Source organism: Apium graveolens, chromosome 2 (assembly GCF_009905375.1).
Source record: "Apium graveolens cultivar Ventura chromosome 2, ASM990537v1, whole genome shotgun sequence".
NCBI lineage: Eukaryota > Viridiplantae > Streptophyta > Magnoliopsida > Apiales > Apiaceae > Apium > Apium graveolens.
In genome coordinates this window covers 245468883-245477819 of record NC_133648.1, presented here as the reverse complement: position 1 = coordinate 245477819, position 8937 = coordinate 245468883, and the positions used below count along the sequence as shown (strand labels likewise).

The 8937-nt window shown below is 40.9% G+C and overlaps 1 non-coding gene across 1 annotated transcript; it reads right to left on the bottom strand.

The window, feature by feature from the left end:
* Positions 1-1671: 1671 nt before the first annotated feature.
* LOC141710138 (small nucleolar RNA R71) lies at positions 1672-1778 on the bottom strand. Its single transcript, XR_012570673.1, has one exon. It is a non-coding gene; the product is annotated as a small nucleolar RNA R71 (small nucleolar RNA).
* Between the last annotated feature and the right edge of the window lie 7159 nt (positions 1779-8937).

The following is an 8937-nucleotide window of genomic DNA, read 5'->3' as shown; positions in this document are numbered from 1 at the left end:
AGTTTGAAGACATCAAGGGAGGAGAAGACGACAAGAGATCTTTTGGCACAATTTAACAAAGGCGAAGACGATCTAGTTTATTCTTGTGAATCTTTGTTTTGAGTTGTAATTTGGATGCTTGTTTCTTGTTTGTTTGAAACTATATTCTTGTGTGTGCTTTGGTTTAATTATTCGTATAAAGACTACATTTGCTATATCATATTTTCAGTGGAACCCATGTTGGCGATGAGTTCGATTATGGGCTAATCATTATCGTGGGGTTCTAGAGGATTTATTTATGGATTTCTTTAGTTAATTTATTTGATGCCTTAGTGTGTGGTGATTGTATGATATCCTAGTTATGGTTGTGCTTATTCATCTTATGAGCATCGTGAACTTATAAGATAGTGTGTTAATTCTTAATGAAGCGAAAGTGAATTTAAGGATTTAGAACTTGCCATGCTAGCATAGGTCCATGTCTTGATATACATGATTCGTAGGTAATTTTATCCATCTTACTTGCCCTATGTAATCAAGATCGATAACTTGTGCTTAAACCGTTATGTTGTCAAATTCTATAGACATATAGGGTCTCAATATAATTGGTACCTATTTAGCTTCTATCTCTTTTATGGATGTCTGGTAGAATGGTACTCGTGCAACGAAAGTTGGTGTTTATCAGTTTCGTGTTATCTGATTAGTGTCATCACCATTGCATGCTAAGGTTGAGAATAATAAGGCTATTGAATGATGTATTTAATGAAGTTAGAATCCCATGTTTGTCATATATATTAATTCTGTCTATTTTATTCTCTTAGTTATAATAGTTAGTGTAATTCTTAGTTATAAAAATCTCACTTTGTTATAGTCTTAGCATTGATTAAGAACCATACACTGTTGCGTAAGTGCGTAATTTAGATAGTTAAACAATACAGTCTCTATGTGAACGAACTAGAAAATATTCTATACTACTTGCGAACTCGTATACTTGCGTGTATTATTAGCACGTGTTTAGCGACTAACAAGTTTTTGGCGCCGCTGCCGGGGACTGCAGTGTTAATTACTAGTTTATGTGCTTTCCATCAGTGGTCGTTAAAGTTCATTGACTCAGACATTGTTACTTATTTGTTTCCTTGTTTTATTTCAGGTGATCTAGCGAGGGTGTATGCATAGCGTTCGCGTACTCGCAAGAGAACACTGGATAAAGCCGAGGAAGAACTTGTGGTAGTTCGTAGGGAAGTTTTTGAGGAAGAAAAGAATGTAGAAGAAGAAGAGAAAGTAGAAGAGCCAATTATAGTAGCTATGGGTGATAAAGTAGAAAATCCGAAGGTTTTGATGGACTATTCTAAGCCTAAGATTAATGACATTCAGTCTAGCATCATTAGACCAGCCATCATGGCTAACACTTTTGAGATCAAGTCAAGCACGATCCAGATGATACAGAACTCAGTTCAGTTTGGGGGTTCTCCTACCGAAGACCCCAACATGCACATCAGGGATTTCATCGAGATCTGCGACACTTTCAAGTTAAATGGTGTGACTGAAGATGCTATCAAGCTGCGAATCTTCTCATTCTCTTTGAGGGATAAAGCTAAGTGCTGGTTACACTCTCTACCGGTAGGGTCTATTACAACTTGGAAAGATCTTGCTCAAAAGTTTCTCACTAAATTTTTTCCCATGGAGAAGACTGCAGCAATCAAGAATGCTCTTACCCAGTTCACGCAGCAAACTGGAGAATCTCTGTGTGAAGCTTGGGATCGATATAAGGAGATGCTAAGGAAGTGCCCACACCATGGCATGCCTGATTGGATGATTATCAACTGTTTATATAATGGATTGGGCCCTACTTCTAGGTCCATGCTTGATGCAGCATCAGGATGAGCCTTGTGGGCTAAGAGCTACGATGAAGCTTATGAACTTATTGAACTGATGGCTGCTAATGAGTACCAGAATCCTACCCAGAGGTTGACTCAGGGAAAAGTTGCAGGAATTCTGGAGTTGGATGCAGCAACTGCTATAGCTGCCCAACTTAAGGCGTTGATAATGAAGGTGGACACTTTGGTTAATTATGAAGTAAATCAAACCACTAGTGTCTGTGAGCTTTGTGCTGGTGCCCATGAGTCTGATCAGTGAGCAATTTCGAATGAATCAGCTCAGTTCGTGAGCAAGTTCCAGCAATCGCAGCAACCTGTGCCAGCCACCTATCATCCAAACAACCGCAATCATCCTAATTTCAGTTGGAGTAATGCTCAGAATGCGGTTCAACAGCCTTATCAGCAGTATACAGCTAAGCAGTACAACCCTCTGGTTTTCAGCAACCACAGTATGCACCAAAACAACAACTCCAGCTGCAACCATCTAATGAAAAATCTGAATTAAAGGAGTTGAAGCTTATGTGCAAAAGCCAAGCTGTTTCTATCAAGACCTTGAATAATCAAATTGGGCAAATTGCCAGTGCCTTGCTAAATCATCAGCCTGGTACACTCCCTAGTGACACTGAAGTGCCAGGAAAGAAGGAAGCTAAAGAGCAGGTAAAGGCAATCACTTTGAAGTCTGGAAAGGTTGCTAATCTCGAACAAATTTAAGAGTTGACTAAAGAAGCTGGAGCTGAGAAAGAAGTAGAGCAGCAGGATGAAGAAGTAGAACCAAGGAAGACTACTGTTGAGCACACTCTGCCTGAGGGTAATACAGGGGAGAAACATATATATCCTCCACCACCTTTTCCTAAGAGGCTGCAGAAGAAAAAGCTGGACAAGCGATTCGAGAAGTTTTTGGAGGTGTTCAAGAAACTTCATATCAACATACCTTTCACTGAGGCTCTCGAGTAGATGCCTAGTTATGCAAGGTTTATGAAAGGTATTCTCTCTCGGAAGGTGAAGCTAGATGATTTAGAGACTATCGCTCTCACAGAGGAATGAGTGCTGTGCTGTAGCAGAAGTTGCCTCCGAAGCTTAAGGATCCAGGAAGCTTTACTATTCCATGTACTATTGGGAAAGTGTCTTTTGACAAATGGTTATGTGACTTGGGCGGTTACATCAATCTGATGACTTTGTCAATCTTCAAGCAATTGGACTTACCTGAACCCAAACCAACTTACATGACCTTGCAATTGGCCGACCATTCTATTACATATCCAAGAGGTATTGTGGAGGATGTCTTGGTCAAGGTGGATAAACTCATCTTTCCTGCTGATTTCGTCATTCTTGATTTCGAGGAGGATAAGAAGATTCCCATAATCTTGGGAAGGCCTTTCTTGGCAACTGGCCGAACCTTGATTGATGTGCAGAAGGGTGAGCTTACAATGCGAGTGTTGGATCAGGATGTGACTTTCAATGTGTTCAATGCTATGAAATTTCCTACTGATAATGAGGAGTGCTTAAAAGTCGAATTGGTCGATTCAGTGGTCACATCGGAACTTAATCACTTGCTTAGGTCTGATGCTTTAGAAAAAGCCTTGTTGGGAAATTTGGATAAAGAAGGTGATGAGCAATTGCAATATTTGAATGCTTCTTCCTAGAAAAGGAAGCTTGATATGCCTTTTGAATCTCTTGGAATGGAGGAATTGAACAAAGCTCCTAAATGCCTCAAGCCTTCTATTGAGGAAGCTCATACTCTTGAGCTTAAGCCTTTACCTGAACATTTGAGGTATGCTTTTTAGGTGATGCATATACTCTGCCTGTTATTATTGCATCTGACCTTTCAGGTAGCAATGAGGAAAAACTTTTGAGAATTCTGAGAGAGTTCAAATAGGCAATTGGATGGACTATAACAGATATCAAGGGAATCAACCCTTCTTATTGCATGCATGAAATTATGCTAGAAGAAGGTAGCAAACCTACAGTTGAGCAGCAAAGAAGACTTAATCCAATCATGAAGGAAGTAGTAAAGAAGGAAATTCTGAAGTGGCTAGATGCAGGGATCATTTACCCTATCTCTGACAGTTCATGGGTAAGCCCGGTTCAATGTGTGCCAAAGAAAGGTACTATCACTTTGGTAGTAAATGAGAAGAATGAGCTTATCCCCATACGAACAGTCACGGGATGGAGAGTTTGTATGGATTACAGGAAGCTGAACAAGGTCACTAGGAAGGACCATTTTCCATTGCCCTTCATTGATCAGATGCTTGACATGTTGGCTGGTCATGAATATTACTGTCTTCTGAACGGCTATTCGGGTTATAATCAGATTTGTATCGCTCCAGAAGATCAGGAGAAAACTACCTTCACTTGTCCATTTTGTACTTTCGCCTTCAGACGAGTTTCTTTTGGTCTGTGTGGTGCACCAACCACATTTCAACGGTGTATGATGGCCATCTTTTCTGACATGATTGTCCAGAATGTGGAAGTGTTCATGGATGATTTCTCGGTCTTTGGCGATTCTTTTGATGAATGCTTGCAAAATCTCGGACATATTCTCAAGAGGTGCGTTGAAACCAATTTAGTTCTCAATTGGGAGAAATGTCACTTTATGGTGCGTCAAGGCATAATTCTCGGGCACAAGGTTCCTAGTAAGGTTCTTGAGGTGGATAAGGCCAAGGTAGGGGTCATTGAGAATCTTCCCCCACCTATTTCTGTCAAGGGAATTCACAGTTTTCTTGGTCACACGGGTTTTTATAGGCGTTTCATCAAAGACTTCTCGAAAATTTCAAAGCCATTGTGCAGTTTACTAGAGAAAGATGTTCTTTTTAAATTTGATGATGAGTGTCTTGTAGCTTTTCAGACATTGAAGAAGAATCAAATTACGGCACCGGTCATAACTGCACCCGATTGGAACAAACCTTTTGAGATGATGTGTGATGCAAGTGATTATGCAGTTGGAGCAGTTCTTGGGCAGAGGAAGAACAACATTTTTCATGTGGTCTACTATGCTAGTAAGACCCTCAACGATGCTCAACTGAATTACACTACTACGGAGAAAGAGCCTTTAGCTATTGTCTATGGTTTTGAGAAATTTCGATCTTATCTACTTGGGACTAAGGTGATAGTGTTCACTGATCACACTGCAATTCGATATCTTCTCTCGAAGAAGGACTCGAAGCCTAGATTGATTCGATGGGTTCTTTTGCTCCATGAATTTGAACTAGAGATCAAGGACAGAAAAGGAACTGAAAATCAAGTTGCTGATCATCTCTTGCGTTTAGAGAATCCTAATGCTACTTCATTGGATAAGACAATGATAAATGAGTCTTTTCCCAACGAGCAGTTGTTTGGAGTGCAAGAAGAAGAGCCGTGGTTTGCAGATATTGTGAACTACCTTGTTAGTAACATCATGCCTCACGACCTATTTTATGCTCAAAAGAAGAAGTTCCTACATGAAGTGAAGTGGTATATGTGGGATGAGCCATTTTTTTCCGCTAAGGAGCTGACCAAATCATCAGGAGATGTATTCCTTACAGCGAAACGGGGGGGGGGGGATCTTGTGAGATTTCCACTCAACGGCTTATGGAGGACATTATGGCGGAGAAAAGACAGCAGCTCGTGTTCTTCAAGCAGGTTTCTTTTGGCCAACATTGTTTAAAGATGCACATCAGTTCATTTTGAAATGTGATCGATGTCAACGAGTGGGTAATATGTCTAAGAAGGATGAGATGCCTTTTAATGTGCTTCTCGAGGTTGAGGTCTTCGATGTTTTGGGAATAGACTTCATGGGGCCATTTGTCTCATCTTGCAACAATCAGTATATCCTGTTGGCGGTTGATTATGTGTCAAAATGGGTTGAAGTTAAGGCGTTTCCAATGAACGATGCGAAAGTGGTGCCTAATTTTCTTCACAAGCAGATATTCACTAGGTTTGGAACTCCAAGAGTCATAATCAGTGATGAGGGGTTACATTTTTGCAATCGCAAGTTTACTGATATGATGAAAAGGTATAATGTGAATCATCGCATTGCTACGGCTTATCATCCTCAGACAAATGGTCAAGCTGAGGTATCTAACAGACAAATCAAGCGTATTTTAGAGAAAGTAGTGTGTCCATCAAGGAAAGATTGGTCTTTAAAGCTTCATGACGTTGTTTGGGCGTATAGAACAGCTTATAAAACTCCATTGGGAATGTCGCCATTTCAGTTGGTTCATGGTAAGGGGTGTCATTTGCCGGTGGAGCTCGAGCATAAAGCTTATTGGGCTTTGAAGAAATTGAATATGGACTTGGATGTAGCTGGTAAGAAAAGAATTCTTTAAGTTAGTGCCATTTTATTGTCCACTTGATCTCGAGATTCTACATCGAGCTAGCGACGTAAAAGAAGCACTTCTTGGGAGGCAACCCAAGTATGTTGTACATTAGTATGTAGAGGAAGCAAGAAGGAAGAAAAAAAATCACAAATAAATCAGAAAAAGAAAAAATTTCAGGGCCAACTACAGAAGCTGGGCGCGCCCGCGTTGACCAAGCGCGCGACCGCGCCATTTTTCCAGTAGCCACGCGCGCGGCCGCGCCGGTCCCTGTTCGAAAAAAATAAATACAGCAGTTTTATTAGAGAAAATCGGGATTTTAATTCCAAAATCAATTTTAAACCAATTTTTACTCTACCACGTCCCATAATTCCCTCTCCCAATCAATCCCATTATTCCACGATTCCCATAATCAATCCCACTTCTATTTCTTATCAATTTCACACCCCTCCACCTATAAATACATACACTTACATACATCTTCTCCACCAATTCACAAACACTCAAACACATATTCTCTCTAAACACTTAAGCTTTTACTCACTTTTATTCAATCCCGATGGCTCCCAAAAGACAGAGAACTCAAGTTGGAAGCAGCGCCACTGATTCATCATCTGCTAGTGGTGTGAGGCCCAGGTTTTCTACTCCTGAGGCTGAGGAGGAGAACACGAGGCTTCTCGCGAAGCCTATTGCTAAGGAGAAAGGATTTCTGCCATCCGGGAAGGATGATAAGTTGTTGGAGATGATTTTTGAGATGTGCTGGGTACCTTTTTGTGAGGCTCCCGTTGCTGTGCCCATGAGTGTTGTGCGGGCGTTCTACGCTAACACCAAGGAGAAGAAGAATGGTTTTACGGTGGTGAGAGGGAGGACTATTGAGTATAGTTCTGAGGCTATAAGGGCAGTGATTGAGCACCCTGCGAGGAAAGTGGGGCAGGATATCTGGAACGATAAGACTCCAGAGGACTTTGATCTAGATCTCATTATGGCTACTCTGTGCCGGCCCGACACACACTGGAAGATCAAGAGAGGCACAGCCGCCGAGTATTCTATATTTCCGGCGTCCGGTATGAACAGGTTTTCCCGTGCCTGGAACGTTTTTATATGTGCTAATATCATGCCATCTTCGCATGTGCATGAGGTTACTGTTGGGCATATACGGTTGTTGTGGGGTATTCTGCAGGGAGATTACATTGATTTGGGGATAATTATTTACCAGGGTATTTTGAGGTTTTTGAGGGGAAGCACTAAGGGGTTTATTCCGTATGCGTTTGTCGTGACAAAGTTGTGTGTGGCAGTTGGTGTGCATTGGCCCGCACATGAGTAGTTACAGATTCCGAGTGCTCCGATCGATAACACTACTTTGGCTACAATGCAGGAATGGGATAGAGGCATGCCCGATATGAAGGGGCTTGGATATACTTTTGACCACCTACCTGGTGGGATGCCAGCTGCTGGTCAGGCGAACAGGAGTGTATGGAGATCTCAGTTAGGAGATGAAGGGGGACCATCGCAGCAGCAGCAGGAGGAGGCAGCAGGAGCAGATATGAGAGCTGGTTTGAGTTCGACGCAGTATAGGCGTCTTGCACGGAGGATGGATGCGATGCACGACATCCACAGTCGGTTTGCACGCGATCTCACCCAGGCACTTGGGACTGGATTTAGAGCTACGGGAGTTGACATTCAGTGGCCTGTCTTTGTTGAGGATTCCATGTATCCACCTCCGGACACACCTGACACTCCACCCGTTGAGGGTGATGCTTCTGATTCTGAGTAGGTATGCCTGATTCCTTATTATTACCTTCACCGAGGATAGTGAATATTTTAAGTTTGGGGGTAGTAGTTGAAGGAATATGTTTGTGTGAGTATCATATAGTTTGCATGTTCATGATAGTTTAATGCATATAGTTACATATATTTTGCCATGTAGTTATTTTTTCATGTAGTCTCATGCATTTGCATTATATCATGATTCCCTTAGATAATTTTTCCGATTAATTGGTGATATTGATGCTAGTGTAGTGATGTTATATTTAGTGATGTTGAGTCTTATTGGATTGATTTGCATGCTAGAGACACTTGTATTTCACTAAGTCTTATAGGTTGCTAGAGTGCTAGATCATAGTCATAATTTGTTGATTTGTCGAGGTTTAATCGCTTGTTTATATTTGAAATTTAGGACATTCTCTTAATAATAAAAGACATGGATATTTAAAAATTGAAGGAAATTGGATTTTAATGCTAGTTGTGTGGCTAGGTGTCAAATGGATAGTAGCCGGCTCATATTTTTATGAGTAGTCTAGGGTTGAATGAGATGGAGCGAAACGCACTCATTCAGAAATTATTGGAAAAAAAGAGAAAAAAAGAGAAAAAAAAGAAGAAAAAAAAGAAGAATAAGTGTTATGTATAATTGATCACGAGTGGGCTCTTTAGTACTCGAGTTATTAAGTTCTTAGGGGACTTTGTGCCTAGTGACCTAAGGCTTTTATAGTCTGGGATCCGCTAACCTAACACTCGCTACATGGGTGCTATTGTATAAGTCTTTTGTGGACCTCACTCATTGCACGATCAAATAAGCATATGTGTTTTGTCTTGTTTGAATAAAGCATGAATCAATGATTAACTCCAATATAAGAATTAAAGTGTTATAAGTTATTTTAAGTCTAGCTTTTATTCTGTTTATAAACCTGCGATTGTCTTGATGAGTAGTGAGTTATGGTTGTCGATCTAGTTACAATAGTATATCTGTAAGCATTTGCACACATGCACGTCTCTAGTGTGTAGATTGATTTGTG